This window comes from Ambystoma mexicanum, chromosome 9 (assembly GCF_040938575.1).
Source record: "Ambystoma mexicanum isolate Mex_15411 chromosome 9, UKY_AmexF1_1, whole genome shotgun sequence".
NCBI classification, from domain to species: Eukaryota; Metazoa; Chordata; class Amphibia; order Caudata; family Ambystomatidae; genus Ambystoma; species Ambystoma mexicanum.
The window spans coordinates 687,040,626-687,061,282 of record NC_090931.1 but is presented as its reverse complement, the minus strand read 5'-3'; positions in this window follow the sequence as shown (position 1 = coordinate 687,061,282).

Below are 20,657 nucleotides of genomic sequence, written 5' to 3'. Positions count from 1 at the left end.
CCTTCCTTTCCAGGTTCTGTTAAGCCCCCTCCTCTGCCCTAGCTGTCTTATCAGTGCTCTCCTTTCCTGGGGCCTTGCCGCCCTTAGCGCGTATTCTTTACCGCCCTTGTACTTGTCCTGGTTCCTTCCTGGCTTCCTTCCTACCGGGGCTCTGCGAAATATTGCTTTTCCTCCCTGGATTTGAACACATACTCACCTCAGTCGGATTTCACCTGCACGCTGGCGACGGAGGATACACGACCGTGTCTCTACAAGACCTGAGCTTTCTGGAAGAAGGAAAAACCTCAGTCCAAGACATCAAAAGACAAACACATGAGATTTCAGGCAAAGTGTGACAGCCTAATACCACAACTGTGGTTTTAGTAGAATACAGAAAGTGTGCCTAATAGCATAAATGTGGTTTAGTTGCATTTAGAAAGTGTGACTAAATAGCATAACTGTGGTTTAGTAGCATTTAGAAAGTGTGCATAATGACATAAATGTGGTTTATTTGCATTTAGAAAGTGTGCATAATAGCATATGTGTTGGTTAGTGGCATTTAGAAAGTGTGCCCAATACCACAACTGTGGTTTTAGTAGAATATAGAAAGTGTGCCTAATAGCATAAAGGTGGTTTATTTGCATTTAGAAAGTGTGCCTAATAGCATAGCTGTGGTCTGGTTGCATTTAGACTAGTGTGCCTAATAGCATAAATGTGGTTTAGTTGCATTTAGAATGTGTGCGTATTAGCATAATTGTGTTGTAGTTGCATCTAGAAAGTGTGCCTAATACAACAACCGTGGTTTAAGTTGAATACAGAAAGTGTGCCTAATAGCATAATTGTGGTTTAGTTGCATTTATAAAGTGTGCCTAAATAGCATAACTGTGGTTTTAGTAGAATACAGAAAGTGTGCCTAACAGCATAATTGTGGTTTAGTTGCATTTATAAAGTGTGCCTAAATAGCATAACTGTGGTTTTAGTAGAATACAGAAAGTGTGCCTAGTAGCATAAATGCGGTTTAGTTGCATTATAAAGTGTGCCTAAATAGCATAACTGTGGTTTTAGTAGAATACAGAAAGTGTGCCTAACAGCATAATTGTGGTTTAGTTGCATTTATAAAGTGTGCATAAATAGCATAACTGTGGTTTTAGTAGAATACAGAAAGTGTGCCTAATAGCATAAATGCGGTTTAGTTGCATTATAAAGTGTGCCTAAATAGCATAACTGTGGTTTAGTTGCATTTAGAAAGTGTGCCTAATAGCATAAATGTGGTTTAGTTGCATTTAGAATGTGTGCGTATTAGCATAATTGTGTTGTAGTTGCATCTAGAAAGTGTGCCTAATACAACAACCGTGGTTTAAGTTGAATACAGAAAGTGTGCCTAATAGCATAACTGTGGTTTAGTTGCATTTAGAAAGTGTGCCTAATAGCATAACTGTAGTTTAGTTGCATTTAGAACAGTGTGCCTAATAGCAGACCTGTCGTTTTAGTAGCATATAGAAAGTGTGCCTAATAGCATAACTGTCGCTTAGTTGAATATAGAAAGGGTGCTGAGTAGAGCCACAGTGGAACCTGTCAATCTCACCCTGTAATACAGATGATATTAGAAACTGTGAATAATCACCCTATGCTATAGTTGAACTGAGAAAGTGATAGTGGAAATAACATCATCCAGTGACAGAACTGAACTTGAAACTGTGAATAATATCACCCTGTTCTACAGCCGAATCAGAAAGTGTCCATAACTGTGGCATAAACAAACGTAGAAAGTGCAAATAACATCATCCTTGGTATAATTGAACTCAGAAAGTATGGATAATCTCACCCTGTAGTACAGATGAATTTAGAAGGTGTGAATAATCCCCTCCCGTGGTCCTACTGACCTTTGAAAAATATCCGTACCTGTAGTATAAAAGAACTTACAATAAAGTATGATAATATCATCATGTGGTATTGATAAACTTGGAAACTGTGAATAACTCACCTATGATTTAATTGACCTTAGAAGGTGTGAATAAAATGCATACTGTGGTACAATTAAACTTAGAAAGCTGCCCTAACTGTGACTTAGGCAAACTTAGAAAAGGTGAATAATAGCTGCCTGTGCTATAATTGAACCTAGTAAGCGTGAATAAAATCATCCTATGGTACATTTAAACTATAAAGTGTGAATAATCATCCTGTGACTTAGGCAAACTTAGAAAAGGTGAATAATAGCTTCCGGTGCTATAATTGAACGTAGAAAGCGTGAATAATAAACCCTATGGTATAATTAAACTTATAAAGTGTGAATAATCATCCTGTGGTGCAGTTAATCCTAGAAGTATCTCCAACTGTGGTATAGGTAAACTTAAAAAGTGTGAATAATATCATCCTATGGTATAGTTGAAATCAGAAAGTGCGAATAATCATCCTGTGTTGTAGTGGAAACTAGAATGTGTCTGTGGTATAACCAAACTAGAAACTGTGAATAATATCATCAAGAGGTATAGTTGAACTTGAAAGAGTGAACAGAAAGCATCCTACGGCAACCACCACAGTTTCAAACTCAGCCACACCATGAGTCCTCCCGGCCCACCATGGTCCGCCGAAAAAGACACCCTCACGCCTACCTCCCTTGCTAGCCTCCCCACACCCTACCACCCTCTGCAAACTGCCACCCCGCGACCACATCCCCAGCCCACTCCCAATCGCTGTCCACTGCGACCCCATCCCAACCCCTAACCAAACACCAAGCCAGAGGAGCCTGATGGCGAGCCGGCCATCCTAAAACCCCTATCCCTCTTATCCCCTCCACCTACCTGCCCATTATCAACATGCTCGCCCTGTCCCCAAGGCCCACCCACCCCTGCCACCACTCCCTCCCGCTTCCTCTCATCAACTCCCCTAAACATCCTCCCCCGATCCCTCTCCTTCCCCTCTCTAAAAACTGCACGTCTCACCCTGGCAAGAACAGTAGCTGCATCCCTTTGACCCTCCGACCCACCTACCCTCTCTCACACTCCAACTGCAAAAAAAACCCTGAAAAGGAAACGTACCTGGCATCCCTCATTCTCTCATTAATACTCGCCACTCCTGTCTCGTCCCACCTCCTCAACCTCCCACTCTCAGTCCCCTCGATCCTCCCCCCCTTCCTCACCCTGCCTTAATCCCCTCTCCCTCGAATTCTCTCCAAACATGACTGGAACCCTCAACCCCCCAAAACCGACCTTCGACTCGCCTGACCCAAATCCAACCAACCTCACACCCCTGTGCAGCCCAATCTCCCCCACAACCACCTCCTCGACTGCCCGCCTACTCTTCCCATCAACCGTGGTCCATCTCCCCTCCGTCATCCCCCAGTTCTCACTCCCCCCCAACCTCCCAGCACACCCCCACTTCCCCACCCGTTCCAACCTCCACTTCTACACCCCCCACATCATCCTCCGGTCCTGAAGTAAGATGCATCCTCTTTAATGCCTGATCTGTAGCAAGAAACAGACACAGCATCTCTGACATCCTCACCTCAGACAAACCAGACCTAGTCTTTATCACAGAAACCTGGCTCTCTGACGACTTTGCCCCTATTGCCAATGAAGCCTTCCCCCAGACTACTCCCTCATCCCACTTAACCGTCCCTCTAGAGGAGGAGGAATAACAATGGCCTTCAAGTCACACTTCTCCGCCTCAATCACCAACAGCTAGCCAACCATCCCTTCCTGCGAATCACTTCTCGTCAAACTATCCCTCCCACCAACATTCTCCCACAGCTTCCTACTCATCTATAGACCTCCTGGCTATGACAGGCAATTCTCGAGCAACCTCTGTGATTCGATAGCCACCATCCAATTAAACCATCCCACCCTCACTCTTCTAGGAGATTTCAACATCTGGCTCGACACCCCAACCAACCCTATGACCCACTCTCTGGTCGACTGCCTAGACTCGATTAACCTCCATACCAAAATAAACAGGCCAACTCATTATAAAGGACTCACCCTCGATGCCATCTTCAGCTCCCATGACCAGATAATTCTAAACCCCCCCACCCCGGTCATCTGGTCTGATCACTTCATTGTCTCTTTCAGCATTTGCTCGCCTGCCCCCCTCCCAGTACTGAAACCAGAACCTCCAAAGCTACAAAAATGCTGGAAGAAACTCAAAATCCTTCTGGACCTAGCTGATGCGCTCGTTCAGTCTCCTTCCCCCCTACCAGCACACGCAATATATGCCTAATCCCTGACGCCCTTGACACATGGCTCAACACCTCATTAATCCCGCTCATGCCCATTTGCCAATCAATCACACGCCATGACCCTTTTCCAAGATGGTTTACACCAGAACAAAAAACTGCAAAACAACTTTATAAATCCCTCGAACGCAAATGGCAGAAAGATAAAACCACCCTGAGCAGATCCATCTTGGCCCAGCACCATCGCCACTACAAAGCCGAAATCCGAAAAGCAAAAAAATCCCATTATCACCACTCGAATCCTCAATTGTGGAAACCCCAGCAAAGAACTCCACAAAATCATCTCTGAATTCACCAAACCATCATGTACCACCACCAAATCAACCCCTTCTCAATTACTCTGCGACTCACTGTCTCTCCACTTCTACTCCACTGCTCTTGAAAGAACAAACTCCCTAATCAACAAACTGGCCCTCATGCACCCACCGTGCAATCCACCCATGCCATCTACCAACCCTCAGCCTGCAACTACAGCCCTCCTGACCTTCGATGCATTCACACCGATATCAACTGACCAATTTACCAAACTTCTTTCCGTCCCGAAACCATCTGGCTCCCCGCTAGACCACTTCCCAGCCTCAACCCTCAAAGAAATATTCGCATCCACCTGCGCAGGAGAATACACGAGAGCTTTCATAAACGGGTCCCTCTCCTCTGGAATTTTTCTCGACGCGTTCAAAACTGCTCACGTCAACCCCTCCTAAAAAAAACGGGTCTCGACCCTCTCGACCCCAAAAACTACTGCCCCATCTCAAACAGCAGGTTCCTTGCTAAACTCATCGATCAAACCACTTACTCTCAACTAAACGCCTTTGTCGAAGCCAACAATCTCCTTAACCCCACTCAATCAGGTTTCAGATCCCGACACAGAACCAAAACCACTCTGACCTCAATGTGGGATGACCTTAAAAACACTACAGATGCTGTGGGATGCACTGCATTGATCCTTCTTGACCTATCCGCCGCCTTCGACACAATCAACCACTCAATCCTCCTCAACCGCCTCCACTCCCTAGGAATCCGTGGAAACACTCTCAAGTGGATAGCACCCTTCCTTAACAATAGGAAACAAATAGCCCTCCTCTCCCCCTTTGTCTCCGATGCCCGACCAGTCAATACTGGAGTTCCACAAGGAGTGTGCCTATCAGCCCTCCTGTTCAACCTCTACATGTCCACCCTCCCTCGAATAATCCGCTTGCACAATATCCTGTGCTACAACTACGCTGACGACACCCAACTAATCCTTAAATTCCATTACTCAAAAATCAACTGCCAACCTGAGCTTGCTGCCTGCCTACTTGACATTGATCACTGGATGTCTACAAACAAACTCCTTTTAAACCCAGTCAAAACTGAAACCATGGTGTGTGACAACATCGAACTTCTTCCTCACCCCCTATCCTGGCCTTCAGCCACGGGCAATCCCCCGACAACCTCTACTTCAGTAAAAAACCTTGGATGCACTCTCAACTCAGACCTAACACTCTCCCACCAAGTCAACAATGTCTCTAAGTCCTGCCATTACCACCTCAAAGTTCATAGGCGCATTTTTCCATACCTCTCCTTTCCCAACAGACTTGCTGCAGTCCAATCAATTGTAATGTCAAGACTGGACTATGCTAACCCCCTCAACCTCGGAATCCAAGCATACCACCTGACTAAACTACAAAGAGCACAAAATGCTGCAGCCAAACTACTGCTAGCACTTGGCCCAAGAGATCACACCTCCCCAGCTCTCAAAACCCTCCACTGGCTCCCATTCGGATGAAGGGCGATCTTCAAAACCTAATGCATCAAACACCGAGCAATGCATAAAACTGAACCCCAATACCTTCAGGACAAGGTAAAATGCTACCATCCATCGCACACTCTAAGATCAAGCTCAGCTCGCCTCCTGGTGATACCAAACACCAACTCAGTCAAGTTGGGTGGATCATCATTCTCAGCCTTGGCCCCCACTCTGTGGAACTCACTTCCGCCGCACATACGACTCACCAAAGGCATCCTGTCTTTCTGCAAATTACTGAAAACGTGGCTTTTCCCATAAAATTGACTCTTAGCACGAACAGAACAAACGACCGAATTAAAAAGAAAGCAAAGTTGCTGAATAAAAAACAAAATCCACCATAGTAACCAATAGAACAAACAGAAAACTAAATTGCCTAATGTAATTAAAATGAACAACATTAATAGAACGGATGAAACGTATTAAGTGGATGAAACGCATGAAGTGGATGAAACGTATGAAGTAGATGAAACTGAGAAATCAAATGAAGTGGATGGAATGGAGGAAGTGGATGGAACGGATGGAAAGAATAGAACGGATACAACGGATGAAGGGGATGGGACGGATGAAGGGGATGGAACGGATGAAGGGGATGGAACGTTTGGAGTGGATGGAACGGTTGGAATGGATGGATCAGACGGAGTGGATGGAATGGATGGACCAGGCAGAGTGAATAGGACAAGTAGTGCGGATGAAATCAGGTAGAGTGATGGAACAGGTAGAGTGGATGGAACAGGTAGAGTGGATGGAACGGAAAGAGTGGATGGAACGGATGGAGTGGATGGAGTGGGTGGAACAGATGGAGTGCGTGGAACGGATGGAGTGGGTGGAATGGATGGAGTGGATTGGACAAGCAGAGTGGATGGGACAAGTAGAGTGGTTGGGACAGATAGAGTGGATGGGACAAGTAGAGTGGATGGGACAAGGTAGAGTGGATGAAACATATGGAGGCTACTAAACTGATGGAGTGGATGGAACGGATGGAGTGGATGGAACGCATGGATCAGATGGAGTGGATGGATCAGATGGAGTGGATGGATCAGATGGAGTGGACGAAACAGGTGGAGTGGACGGATCAGATGGAGTGGACGAACAGGTGGAGTGGATGAACAGATGGAAAGAATGAAACAGGCAAAGTGAATGGGAAAAGTAGAGCGGATGTGATGGAACAGGTATAGTAGAAGGAACAATTGGAGTGAATGGAACAGCTGGAATGGATTGGACAGATGGAATGGAAGGAACAGATGGAGTGGACGGAACAAATGGAATGTATGCAACAGGTAGAGTGGATGGAACTAATGGAATGTATGCAACAGGTAGAGTGGATTAGAAAAGTAGAGCGGATGGTGGCACAGTGATGGAACAGGTAGAGTGGACGAAACATATGGAGGCTACTAAACATATGGAGTGTATGGAACGTATGGAGTGGATGGAACGCATGGAGTGGATGGAACAGATGGAGTGGATGGAACAGGTAGATTGGATGAAACGGGTGGAATGGATGGAACAAGTAGAGCGGATGAAATCAGGTAGAGTGATTAAACAGGTAGAGTTGATGAAACATATGGAGGCTACTAAATGGATGGAGTAGATGGAGTGGACGGAACAGATGGAATGGACGGAACAGATGGAGTGGACGGAACGGATGGAGTGGACGGAACGGATGGTGTGGATGAAACGGATGGTGTGGATGGAATGGGTAGAGTGGATGAAACAGGTAGAGTGGATGGAACAGGTAGAGTGAATGAAACGAATGGAGGCGATGAAACAAATGGAGGCGATGAAACGAATAGAGGTGATGAAACGAATGGAGTGGATGGAATGGATGGAGTGGATGTTACAGATGGAGTGACCAACCTCAAACGCATAACTGATAACCACCATATCACAATGTCACACCACCATGCTTACTCTCTCCTACACACCAACACTCATCTAGAACACAGCGATACTATGACACATTCGGCATAGCTGTTCTCATACCAACACCCGCCGCATACTCCCCATCATCCTGACTAATCATCAGCTGAGCACGCTGCTAGCTTAAGCACCTCCTCAGGCCTAACGCAGCCACAAATCAGTCTGGGCGTCATCCCCCCAGAATGAACACATACGCCTGACCTCCCAACCGCTACACCTACTGCTAAGAAGCAGCTAACACGCAACTGCCATGTCGGCTGCACACATAGGCGGTGCACACGCGCACCTTTTGACCCTTTCCCTCTCTACTGACTTCCGAGGGCGTTCAACCTACCAGCGCTTTGAGATCGTACCAATGATACATAAGGCGCTATATAAATGCCAAGTAACATAACATAACATAACACAATGATAGTTCAATATCACTAAACGTCTGAGCAAGCACTGTACGAAGAGCACATAACTCACTGAACAGATACACAAAATCACACAATCTCTGTGTTAATAGCACAAAACACAATCATGAAGAAAACACAGAACAGTTCCTAATTCACATTGATTCCAGTGATTTTATTCAATCATCCATCTATTCTAACAATTCACACATCCTGACATGTTTCATTCCTCAATCATTCAACTACACACAATAACAAGGAAATTACTCAGGGGTGTACATTCCTCACCCTCATCAAACAGCTTCTTTTCTGCTTGGTAATTTCTTTTTCAAAGCAGGTTGGGAAAAGTGGTTCAACTTCTCACTTTCCTTTCTTTTTTTATTCTATGCCATTCACAGTGTCTTCCGGGAAAGATAAGTATAGAGAACTTTGGATTACTATTAGCCATGCTTGTTACCTGTAAATTTACACAGTTTATACGTTTTAATCACAAAAAAGGAGACAAAATTAATTTCGATTCCTTACACAGTCACTCTCTCTGGTAATGCTCCTGTACGTTGGTCACATAATTGGGCCCATCTAGCATCATCAGTCTTCCAAATTAAAAATTAAAAAGGAACAAGGGTGTTAGCCTCGCCTCTTTCTAGTTGCAATTCCACATAGGCTTCATCCAATTTCCACGAGGTGAAGCTTTCCTTATGCCATATTAAGTAATTCCACTCTCTCTAAATTGTGTACTTATTTAGTCCACTCAATTTAAGCTGGTTGAAAAACGGCCATTTGCCTTGTTCTGCAGTGGGGATGCGTTTCAAAACATTGGTGAATAAATTCAGAGAATCACCCCCCCTACTTTATTTCAGGTGTTTCAAATCCAAATCTTACCTTGGTCTATTGGCTGGCGTTTGTCAGCAGGTAAAATGTGTTGTCTGTGCTCACAAATTCTCTTTGCACAGTCGTCTTCGTCCCTACACGTGTGGTGCATGGACCGACTGGTCTCTGCGCACAATCACTGTGGTAAGAAATGCCCAACGAGAACAGGCCATTAATACCTCACCCCTTACCTCTGTCTGATCTTAAATCAACATTTGTCTCTGTCCTTTAGGGCACTCAACCGCACTCACCTAGTTGTTTTATCTTCGGTCAGTTCTGCTTGTTTCTCATACGCTTTTCGCCATGTGGGGTTCGTAATTCATTGTCCTTCTATCGAGAAATTACACATGGCTCTCAGTCTATGGACAGAAACAAGCATACAAACAGGGGCCTTTAACCTTCCCACTAGGTTTTCAGTCAGTTTCTCTAGCTTTTCCACAAAGCACCCTGTCCACCTCTGTGTCTCTCAGTCCTCCATAAGTTTAGCTTGTTGAGCTCTGTGGTAGGTTGGAGACTGGACGCTGTACCGTAGGTCCTTTTCTGTGTGTTCCGGTTTTCTTCCAGAGCCTGGTTAGTTCGGTGAACTCTCTCCAAAGCCATATACGTGTGTCCGTGTTCCTACCACAATATAACTAGTCTATGGTTGCCTAGGTTACCAGTGTTGCGTTGTCACGTACTCATGACATAGCTACTGGGTCCTTTCCTCAGGAGACTTCCCTCACTGATCAGAACTTCAACAGTTTCATATACACTTCCTCAAAGCTGTTATTCTCCCGTATGGTGACTGCATTCTTACAGATGTAAAGTGGTTACATCAGTGAAACATGTGACCCTCTCGAGCTCTAATAACTTTGTGTCCTTTTGGAGTTCACAGCCCATTACACTGTCTTTACCTGGAATTTATTAACTTAGCAGGGGTAAAAAGGATTTCTCTAGACTTCTTTTTGATGTCTATTATTTATTCTGGCCTGTCATTCAGACCCAGCTCCATTCTATTTGTAAGGAAAATAATTTATTTTTCTTTCTTCAGTAGTTTCTTTGTGTCTAGGTGTTTATCATTACTTGGTTTTATCTGGTGAACCACTGACAAGTTCTATTCTTCTGGTTTATGTATTTGCTCAACTAATGGTGCGTATGTATCTTGTTTTTGATGCATCTTTTGTGTTCCGTGATATGGATTTCAATTTTCCTTTCAGTTTTCCCAATATATATACACATACACCACTAGTTTCGAGTTACAATTCGTCAGTGCTTCCTGTCTCCTTTTCTTAGTGAAGCCCAAGTCTATTTCTGTTGTCTTTTCGTCTGCGAACAGCAGGTACAATTCCCACATGGGGAGTATCGTTTGGGGGCTTTCATGCCCCAACTTTCGGTCAGGGTAGGTTGGTTCTTTGTCTCATTATGTTGTTTCGTATAATTTGGTCTTTTATCATCTTACTCCTCTTGACGGCAATTAAAGACCTCTAAAAAGGGTTCTTCCCTTTCTCCATTATTTTCCAATTGTGATTTACAATCTTTTTAATCCAGTTTGACAAATTGCTATACGTGTTCACAAAAACTGAGTTCTCTCTCTTCTCATCAGGATATTTCTTCTGATGTTCTAGCAGGGCATCTCAGTTGTTGTTATCGGCTCTTTTTGTCACCTTTCCTGTTAACTTCGGTGGGTAGCCTCTTGGATGCAGGTTCTCTCTCAGTTTCCATGAATCCTTTTTATAATCTGTTCCAATGGAGCTATTCCTTTTCAGGGGCAAAAATTGCCCCAAAGGCAAATGATCCCATACATGTCTGGGATGAAAACTTGGGTAATACAGGAGGGAATTTAGATCATTGTCTTCTTGAATGGCCTCACATAGAGTTTCTTGCTCACTGCATCAGCTTTGATGGTTATGTCCCGATAGTAAATGTCTTCTCTGCTGTGATTGTACGTGAATTTTAGATGTCTAGCTTGTTGGTTGATCCAAGTAAAAAATAGTAAGGCTTCTTCATCACTACCCCTCATAGGACAAACACATTATCTATATATCTGTGCCACATCCGTAGATGGCTTCCAAATGGGTTAGTAACCTTACAGATGATGTTCTCTTCAAAGGCCTCCATGTGTAGATTTGCGATACTGGGGGCTAAAGGAGCCCCCATAGCTGTCCCATTTGTCTGCTTATAATACCATCCATAGCAATGGAAATAGTTCTCCATTAAGGCCAGTTCTGCACACCACAGAATGAAAGAGGGTGGAGTCTTAGAATCTAACCTCTCAGAAAGCAAATGTTCTTTAAACACATCTAGTGAGGCTTTCTGTGGTATGCTGGTATACAGAGCTACCACGTCCAAACAGATCAACATTTCTTCATCTGGTTTGAAGGGGATTCCTTCTATCTCCTTTATCATCGCGGTGGTGTCCTTGATGAAAGAGGTCATTTTCTTGACCATTGGTTGCGTAAAATGATCAGCAAATTTAGACAATGGCTCTAGTAATGAATCGATACCGGAGACAATGGGTCTGCCTGGTGGTCTAGTTAGGGATTTATGGATTTTGGGGAGGATTAAAATTGGGGAATTCGTGCTTTCTCCATCTGGAAGTCGGCTTCCTTTTTTGTGGCCCATCCTCTTTCCAGGGCTTTGGTGACTTTAAGTTGGATCATTTTCTCTAGTTGTTGTGTCGTATCTCCTTCCAAATGTTCGTAGTTATCTGGCAGACATTGCACGTCCATCCACACGCTGCGTTAAGAGCATAAATCTTAGTGTACATATATCCAAAATTAGGCATGCACAGCACTCATAGTTCAAAACTCACTTTGGATGCATGTCTGACAGTGTTTGACAGTGAATCCATGTCTCAGTATGCACTGCATTAAGAGCACAAAACTCACTGGCGCCGCATGTCTGGCAGTGATTATAAGTCCCAGCATTAGTGATGGGGGAGTCAGAGCTGACTCAACCCTGGTTAGAGCCAAAAGCCTAGCTCTTGCTCGGCTCAAGTGCCTTTGTGGAAGTAGAGCCCAACTGGAAGTGAGCCAAGCATCACCTCTTTGTCTGTTACATGTGCAGAATAAGTTAAAGTGACACTGCCATCCAGTTAAAGTTAAAAGAACTGCTTCTAATCCTCTAATTGCACAGAATACTTTGTTCACTCTGGCCAGTGATTGTATGTTGGTGCAAAACTGTAGGGGCAGTGGGGCATGTGTGGTCTGAAACCTTCATAATTGCAAACTCTGCAATCAGAAAAAACTGTTTTTACACTTCACCAATCTATACAATGCTGGGCAAATCACTCTACTTAAACGGGTCATATTTCCTTTGGCTACCACCATAGACGTAATTTAGAAGTTATTTTGTTAAACGCAATCTACACAAAAAGCCACAATTATAGATAGTGTATCAAACTACAGTGTTTGCTCAAAAAATAGTAAAAATTTTTATATTTTCCAATGTGCACACCGCAAGGCTAAAGTATCCCTTAAATTGCCCACTGTTTTGTCAACTCTTGCAACATTTTCTTTCCGAAAGGAAGAGTGAAGTAGATAATGTATTTGGTGGGGGAAAGTGTTTGCCTGAGGCATTTTTCTTTACTGTATCAGGAGCCTTCCAGGACATTTTATTTTCCTCTATCCAGCCCCTCTGGGCTATGTGGCATGGCTATGGGGTCTTCACATACTAGCCTGTTTGTGAATAAGGCAGTAGTAGGTGACACTGGATGTGGGCAAAAGGAATGCTGGCCTAGACATGAGGCTTTCCACCTGCCACACAGGCCTTTAGTAGCCAAGGTCAGTTATCTATTCTTGAAAGCAATAAATGTTAGCAGGATAAATCCTCCCAAATCGAGGGGCAAAGAAAGAACACCAAGAGTGCAAGGTTGTATTCATTTAAGGCATTTAAATGCTTCAGAATGGACAAGGATCATGGTCTCCAGTCACGTGAGCTGAGGATGGAAACAGATTTGAGCTTGCAGTCCTAGAACAACAATAGTGAAAGCATGTACTCCCATATATTCCCCGCAGACAAGGATACTTTTCAAGGCCAAGTTCAAGGACAATCTGCATGGCAGAAGGCATGGGTGATGAGAGATATTGGGTGGGGAGGTAAAGTCAGGTCCACCTCCTGGCACCTGGGAATGAGTTAACGTGCTGCTAAGTTAACCGAATGTTTCAGACATGGCACGAGTGTGCCAACCAATTGTAGAAGGCTGTATAACGAAGCACCTTATTGTTTGAGAGCCAATGATATACTGTGTACTTAACAGTGTTGAAGATAAAATGTTTTAGAGGTAGGCATAAGTTGTCCACCTGACAGTAGACAGCCAATCACAATGCCAGCCCTTATAGAAAGTATACTTAGATGTTCCCCTTGAACGTATTACAATCCCTCATAGGTTTTTCTTATTTGCCATGTAGTATGACATCACTGCTGATGTATTTTTTGCAAATAAGGATGTTTTATGTGAAATTTGTCGAGAACTGAGCGAAAGTCCATTGATGTCCGTTGTAACCTCTCTGTTTTAGATAATTGTTAATAAAACAGTAACCTTTGCCATCTTCCAGAGTTGGTTTGATTATTTGGACTCAGTCATTCTGCGAACCCCATCTATAGCATGCACGATACTAAAGAACCATAAATTCAAGCAGCATGAAAGAAATTGCATAATTTTTCAGCTATTATTTTGAATATTTCCTTTGAGCGGAGTCCAACTGCTAGCTCCACGTCCTCGGAACTCCTCACCCTCGGAACACCACCCTCACCCCAGCCCTTGTGGTATCCCCTTAAAAATAAAATCCATTTCCACCACTGGGGTGTAGGTCATGCTAAATGTTGCTGCCTTCTTGGGTATGGAAGAGACCAGAAAGAGACCAGGCATGGAGACTTCTGTTTTGGAAAGGGGATTGTGCCCGCAAACACCCCTCTGTACTAGGCACTTCCAATGTGCCTCCAGGCCCCACCCCTGATACTCCATTCGTGCCTGCCTGGCTTGTTTCCATTTCTTGTATACATCTTATTTAAGAGTATATCATTGGATATTCACCTAATGTGCCTAGTCTGACTCTGTCCCACTGATAAAGCTACTGAAGAACAAGCATTGGCAAAGCCACTGAAGTCCTTTTTAAAACAAGCATTGGCAAAGCCACTAAAGCCACTGAAGACAATGGAAAGAGTGCTATTCCTATGGCTGCAAATTTGTATACACTGAAGATAAAGCTTAGCGACTGGGCATTATTTGATAAAGAAATAGTTAAGTGCAGTAGAACTTTTATTGCACCAATAAAATCCAAAATAAATGAACTCTGAAACGTTTAACCACATTAAAATCCTAAATAACTGCAACCAACGTTGAAACTAGGTTGACATCCCAAAATTTAAATGCATTAAAAATGTGTGCCTAGTGTTACTCGATTGTTTTTACAGAGAAACAAGTTGGAAAAAATCCCCCAAAAATCTTCCAATATAAGACCAAACATTCCTTGCTTGTAAAACAATCCAAAATAAATGCAGTAAAAAAAAAATCATTTTGCTGGATTGATTTTATTGAGAACAAGTTGAAAAAAATCTGCCAAAAATCCTCCACTTTAAGACCACACAATCCTTGCTTGTCAAAAAATCCAAAATAAATCCAGTAAAAATGTGCGCCTGCCAATTAGTGTTAGTGGATTGTTTTTTTACTGAGAAACAAGTCAGTACAAATCCAAAATAAATCCTCTAACCCAAGATAAATAAATACTTGCTTGGAAAAAAATCCCACAAAAATCCAAAATAAATGCAAAAAAAAATCTGAAGCTTGAAAACAAGACAAAAGCAATCCCAATACAATCCAAAAAGTGGATTTCTTTTTTGTTAGGGATAGGGCTGTAAGTTGCAACATCAGTAAGCCTGCACACAGGAACAACGGGGAAAAATGGGCCTGCAGATAGCAGACAGGTCTCTTGAGGAGGCTGTGCCTGCCCTCGTCCTGCCCTTGTGGCACTATACCTGCCTCTGCAGCCAGGCATCGCTCCAGCAGCCAGAGATATCACAAGTGATGTGCCACATAATTCCTACCTGTTCCTTGGTTTCTCCTGTGAGAGGGGAGTGGTGCACAAAAGCACCTGCAGCTGAGCTCACAAGGTGGCTAGAGATGTGTGAGAAGGCTCCTCGGGAAGCTGGTCGTCTCAAGAGACACACATACATAGGGGCCATATGGCGCGAGAGCACTGACCTCACTTGTGAAGGCATACACTGATACCTAAAATGGCGGCTTTTGTAATCAGTCTGAGCAAAAGCCTCCTGGGCTTCTTCCTGAGAGGTTGTCACCCTTCATTGAGGCAGGTTAAGGGTGCCGTAATCTGCAACAAGGAGGACACGTTAAGTAAATCATGATTTGTATCACCGTGCTCAGCGTGGCTGAAAAATAATTCTCGATGGGATGTCAGGCAGAAGGATAACTGTGCAGAGGATGCATCTCCCAGCTCATAAACAAAATCAAGGCATATGGAGGAGAAAATTATCTTGCCTGGATGCGGCGCTAATGATCCAGAACTTGTTAATGCCTGTCATAAAATAGCAGGCAGGCGTCAGGCGGAGGCCTGCGAGTTTGCCTTTAAGGCTAAACTGCTCCCGCTGATCGCCTGTCAGCGTCACTCAGCCTGAAGCGGGCTCCCGACGTGTAAATGTCACCATCTCCTCAAAGACTGCTAAAGTGTGTCTCCAGCGTGCCATCACTGCGGGCCTCGCCCGGACAGATGGCCATTCAGACTGGTTACATCTCTCCGCCTGCCGGCCAGCCTGCCCATCAGCTCTCGACATGTCAGATGCACTTCAGGAGCGCCACGGGAAAATCCGCCTACTCAAGACAACATGGCCGCTTAGTGACTGTGCAGACAGAGGCGCCACGCGCCCAGAGGCTCTCGTGCCTCGCTCTGGTGCCACTGCTTCATTTCTTGCTACTCCAAAATTCAATAAACACCTGATTCCTGCATTCCTGCAATTTTCTTAATTGCTTTTTTACTTGCAGTTTTCTTAACCTCGTATTCAGTCTTTTTTCAAGGCAAGGGGGTTTATTTTGAGTGTTTCGGTAACCTCTAGGTCTGCACCATAAATGAAACGTGCTCCTTGAGCTTCACAAGCAAGAACTCTTTGGACCTCTATCATGGGGTGGGCGGAGGAAGTTCAAAGTGAGAGCCCATTTTTGAGTTTCAATGTTTCCCTTCAAATGTTCAGAACAATTACAGGATCTAAAGGCGTGCAACTTAAAGTTTGCCTTTGTCAACTAAACATAGACAGTCACTCAAAAATAAATAGTGATCACAGACCAATTTCATTCCGTGCCTTGTCAGTGTGATAATGAGGGCCAATGTACACACTTTACTGTGTACTTCACAATGTACATTAGAGGAGAGACGTAGCCAGGATTGTCTATGAAATGGGGCCTGAAGCAAAGCACCCCGCTCCAATCTAGTGGAACGAACATCGGCCGCAAAAGCAGGGCGAAACCGTGGCTGCACTCTGCAGCGACCGCCACACCGGGGCTCGACCTATCGGTTTCTTCCTGCTGATTCCAATAACGAAGGCGGCTACACACTCTGCGTCCGGAATCCATAAATTAAGTTGGCACCCGGCTGGGGTACCCTTGTACGCAGCACTCGGGCTTCTCAAATGGGTGAGGCCGACGGCTGCGGCCGGGCTTAAGCTGTGGGTGTGCCCCTTACCCCACTGACACTGAGAGGACGGCTGTCTCCCCACTCGAATGACAGAGGACCCGGGTGCCGGATTGACAGCCTGTACCACCACCTCAGCCTCGCAGCGATGAGTGGACCGGGGAAATCAGACAAAGGAAGCAACAAGGTAGGACCATACGAGTCGCCACAGCTCATGGAGCTGCAGAGAGCGCGTCTGCGTGTGACAAGCCACATCGCCTTACGCGGGCCACGTCCTGGCTCCACCACAGGCTCCAGAAGCCCACGGCCCATACAGCTAGTGGCCGCCATTGATCGCCCCTCCAACCTCCTCTAGCACAATACATAACCTGGGGTCACGGACAGTGAAATATTGAGCCCCCCACACCAAGAGAGTAACACATGCAGTGCATAGACAGTGAGCCCGATGGGATAACCCCACTGCGGAGGCCATAAGTGAAATCCCCTGTTATGAAGCAATTCAGCATGGATGGCAGACCCCATGGCATACGCTTTAATTCAGTGACCTGTATTGAAAAGGGTAAACCCATGAGCACAACACACTTAGACCATGCAATGAATATTTCACTGCATATAAATGAGCTGTTCATTACCCTCATCAAAGTACAAACGGCCCCCACATGCCAAGACTAACACGTGCAGCACAAGGAATTTAAACCTAATTTAATGGTCTCACTGCAGAGACCTTAATTAGAATCTCCTGTAACCACGCAAACCGGCAAGATAGGGGCCCTGCGCCACAAGCTTAGACCCTGTGATCCTGTCTTCCAAAGGGCAACACCTGGCGCACAGCATACCTGGAACACATGGCAAACTCTACATTGGCGATTAGAGTACTACAAATTACATCCGGCATAGCACAAGACACCACGACAACCATTTGACAGGTTGCCCTTTTTCCAGAGGCAAATATTCCGCAGCACCTATATTATGAAACACATTAAATACAACATCAATAGCCTGAACTCCCTTCGGTCGCCACCATGACCCAAGGGCTCCCAGAGGAAGAAGGGCCCCATGGACTCCTTTTCAGGCCCGAGACCAAGTTCGACTGAGCCCCCCTCTGCCCCCAGCAACCTGCTACTGCAGCTACCAGAGGAAAACTCAAGAGACGACTACCTCCTACAAACCATGCAAAATGGATTCCTTGCTATAAACATGAAGCTAGACGGCATAGTGGGCACGATTGGATCACTGAAAGAAAGAGTGGAGAAAGAAAGCAGCCGCACCACGGAGGCAGAAGGGCGCATTAGCACAAACGAAAACAACGTAACATGCCATGACCGCACGTTGAACACAATCCAGACAGATCTGAAGAGGCTGATTAATAAATGTGAAGACTTAGAATCAAGATCCCGAAGAAATAATATTAGGGGTCCCGGAGACGGCAACGAAGGGCCCCATGGAACACTTCATGGAAAACCTCCTTAAAACTCTTTTTGGCTCGGCAGGGTTCTCACCACAATTCTTAGTTGAGAGGGCGCATCGGTCTCTTGCTACCCTCTGCACCCTGGCGCCCCACCAAGAACAATCATTGCCAGATTGTTAAACTACCGAGACAGAGACATGGTGCTTCGGCTAGCCAGGGAGAAAGGCACACTGCAATATGAGTCCAGCAGGATACACATCTACCCAGATTTCACAGACAGTGTTTAAACGCAAAGAAGATCTCATGATTCTGTGACGCGCCTCCTGCGGGCTATGCAAATCCCTTACACAATAGTATTCCCTGCCAAGCTTCGAATACAACACATGGAAAGGCGCATTTCTTCGAAGACCCGGCACAGGCGACAGCATATGTGGAGTCACACATACCCGTGCCACGACCGCCCCAGTACCCAGAGGCTGGAAAACCACGCAGTATGGCAGGAGAACAACTGAAAGAAAATGGCTGAAAGAGGCAGCTGTCCTCCCTCTCAACTCGAAGAAGCCCAACACCACGCACAACAGGCGACGAGTACAAACTAGGTAAATGAGGAACGTTGAGCTGCACAAAAGGCGCTTCTGACAGCATGACACCCAAGGGTGCGCCAAACGGTTTACAAAGCTCACATCATCAAGTTGGGGAAGATGATGAGGGAGGGGGGAGGGAACCGGGAATGTGAATGGGAGTGTGAGAGTTAAATGCCACATTGGACAAGACTGCAGTTACTACAGCAGTCAAGGGGAGGAAAGACTGTAAAAGTTGTGGCAACGACAATACAGTAAGCAACACACAAAGACCCAGTCGAGACGCAGTAAAAATGGGGAGTGAAAATCTGTCTAAGGAATATGACTCATGTGCCATTGCCAATATATCTATTCCAGTGGCACGTAGCATCCACACTCTTGGCGTCACCATGGATGCCGAGCTCTCAATGTGCCAACATGTTGCTAAAACCAGGGCATCTTGTTTATGGATAAACAAGCAACTCTGTGCAATGCGTCCTTTTCTCTCGGTCAGCAATATGTCTCTTTTAGCATCTGCCCTTGTTAATTCCAGGATAGACTACTGCAATAGTCTCCTAGCATGTACGTCTGCTGCCAATATCACTGCTCTCCAGACAACTCAAAACGGTGCAGTCCGAGCTGTGCTTGGTCTGGCAAGGCACTCTTCCATCACTGATGCCAGGAAGAAATTGCACTGGCTGCCTATCAAGCATAGGGTATCCTTTAAGATACTCACTCTCACTTTCAAATGTTTGATTGGTTCTGCACCCATCTATCTTACCCAGTGCATTAATCGCTACTTCCCCGGCCGTTCACTCAGGTCCACCAAGGAAGCCATGCTCACTCAGCCACGTTTTCGCTCAGTCAAGTTTGGCAAAACTATCTTCAGTGTCTCAGCCCCTACTCTCTGGAACGCTCTTCCTCTTCACCTTAAGAGCTCCTCCTCATTAATTCAGTTCAAGAAAAATCTCAAGACCCATCTTTTCAATGCTCCTTAACTCTCTGTTACATAGTTTCCTCCTGAGATGTCTGCCTTTCAACTGTCTTGTTTAGTCTTGTCTCACTTGTTTTATGTGCGCCGTGAGGCCTTCCGGCAATTTGGCGCGTTATCAAGAATTAAAATAAATAAATATAATATAAAAACACAAATCTAACAACATAACATGGCACACCAATTGAAATTGATCTCTTGGAATGTAAGAGGCCTGAATAATCCGATTAAGGCGAGAAAGATCTGGGCCTACCTCGATCGTCATGCTTCAGGAGACTTATGCCCTAGAATGGATACACAAGCAAACAACATAGAAATGGGGATTCTACATCGATTTCTCATCTCAGGCAAGGGGCGTCATAACACTCATACACAAGAACACCGACTTCAGAATGGGAACCACCAACATAGACCCAGAAGGCAGGTATGTCATAGTGACAAGAACGATCAACAACACAACGGTCACTCTGGTGAACTCCTATGGCCCTAACCTGGATGACTATTGCAGGTTAGACTACTGCAATAGTCTCCTAGCATGTAGGTCTACTGCCAATATCACTGCTCTCCAGACAACTCAAAACGGCGCAGTCCGAGCTGTGCTTGGTCTGGCAAGGCACTCTTCCATCACTGATGCCAGGAAGAAAGTGCACTGGCTGCCTATCAAGCATATGGTATCCTTTAAGATACTCACTCTCACTTTCAAATGTTTGATTGGTTCTGCATCCATCTATCTTACCCAGTGCATTCATCGCTACTTCCCCGGTCGTTCACTCAGGTCCACCAAGGAAGCCATGCTCACTCAGCCAAGTTTTCGCTCAGTCAAGTTTGGCAAAACTATCTTCAGTGTCTCAGCCCCTACTTTCTGGAACGCTCTTCCTCTTCACCTTAAGAGCTCCTC